We start from the raw sequence: 1664 nt of genomic DNA, 5'->3' as shown, positions 1-1664 counted from the left end.
TGCTGTGTGGCACAAAGTAGCCCATTATCATGCACGATTAAAGGCTTGATAACAATGGATTGATTTAAATTATTCCAGCTTTTTGGAAACTTAAGATTCTAAATAGTAAATTAAAAAAACAGAGCCAGGCGCAGTGGCTCATGCCTGTAATTCCAGCACTGTGGGAGGCTGAGGCCGGTGGATCACCTGAGGTCAGGAATTTGAAACTAGCCTGACCAACTTGAAGAAACCCCTGTCTCTACTAAAAATACAAAATTAGCTGGGTGTGGTGGCGCATGCCTGTAATCCCAGCTACTCCGGAGGCTGAGGCAGGAGAACCACTTGAACCCAGGAGGTGGAGGTTGCTGTGAGCTGAGATGGCGCCATTGCACTCCAGCCTGGGCAACAAGAGCAAATCTCTGTCTCACAAAAAACATAGTAATAAAAAAAATAAATAAATAAACCAGGTGAAATTATCCCATACTCCTGTGGATTAATAGTGGCTAAGTGCTATTGAGTAAGTAATAACTCTGTGCAGGTGTACACATGGTGATTGGTATGTGTCAATGCATTCACTACCACTTCCCAATACTCCAAAGATGTAGGCATTATTATTATTCATTTTTTTTTTTTTTGAGAAGGAGTCTCCCTCTGTCACCAGGATGGAGTGCAGCGGCAGGATCTTGGCTCACTGCAACCTCCAATTCCCTGGTTCAAGCGATTCTCCTGCCTCAGCCTCTTGAGTAGCTGGGATTACAGGCATGTGCCACCACACCCAGCTAATTTTTGTATTTTTGGTAGAGACAGGGTTTCATCATGTTGGCCAGGATGGTCTTGATCTCCTGACCTCGTGATCCACCCACCTCAGCTTCCCAAAGTGCTGGGATTACAGGTGCGAGCCACTGCACCCGGCCCTATTATTCAGTTTTTTACAAAAGTGAAGAAATTCATCTTTGCAGGATTTAAACTCAGTGTGAGTCAATAAACCCGGCTCTCAACCACTATCCTATGCTTTTTTTTTTTTTTTTTTTTTAAGACTGTGTCTCACTTTGTCATCCAGGCTGGAGATCTTGGCTCACTGAAGTCTCCTCAACCTCCCAGGTTCAAGTGATCCTCCTGCTTCAGCCCCTCAAGTAGCTGGGACTATAGGTGCACACCATCACACCTGGCTAATTTTTGTATATTTTTGTAGAGACAGGGTTTGCCACGTTGCCCAGGTTGGTCTCGAACTCCTGGGCTCAAGCAATCCACCCCTCTTGGCCTTCCAAAGTGCTAGGATTACAGGCGAGAGACACTGTGCCCAACCTATCCTATGCTTTTAAAACAAATCCCTAACAGTTTTTTTATTTTATTTTACTTAATTTTATTTTATTTTATTTATTTTATTTAGAGATGGGGTCTTGCTATGTTGCCAGTCTGGACTCAAACTCCTTGGGCTCAAGTGATCCTCCCACCTCAGCCTCCTGAGTAGCTGGGACTGCAAGTGTGTGCCATCACACCGGATCAAATTCAGAGTTTTGAAATAGAAATCTCCTCATTACAAGTTTATCCTCATTTGCTTGTCTTTGCTGTTTTGGTTTCTGACTATTGCGGGTTGAATTGTTCCTCCCTCTGCCCCGCTCCCCGAAAAGATACGTTGAAGTCCTAAACTCCGTCTCTGTGACTGTGACCTTATTTGCAAATAC

The sequence above is a fragment of the Mandrillus leucophaeus genome, unplaced genomic scaffold (assembly GCF_000951045.1).
Source record: "Mandrillus leucophaeus isolate KB7577 unplaced genomic scaffold, Mleu.le_1.0 Scaffold436, whole genome shotgun sequence".
Classification (NCBI taxonomy): domain Eukaryota; kingdom Metazoa; phylum Chordata; class Mammalia; order Primates; family Cercopithecidae; genus Mandrillus; species Mandrillus leucophaeus.
The sequence above is the reverse complement of the archived record's forward strand: the minus strand, read 5'-3'. Positions refer to the sequence as shown.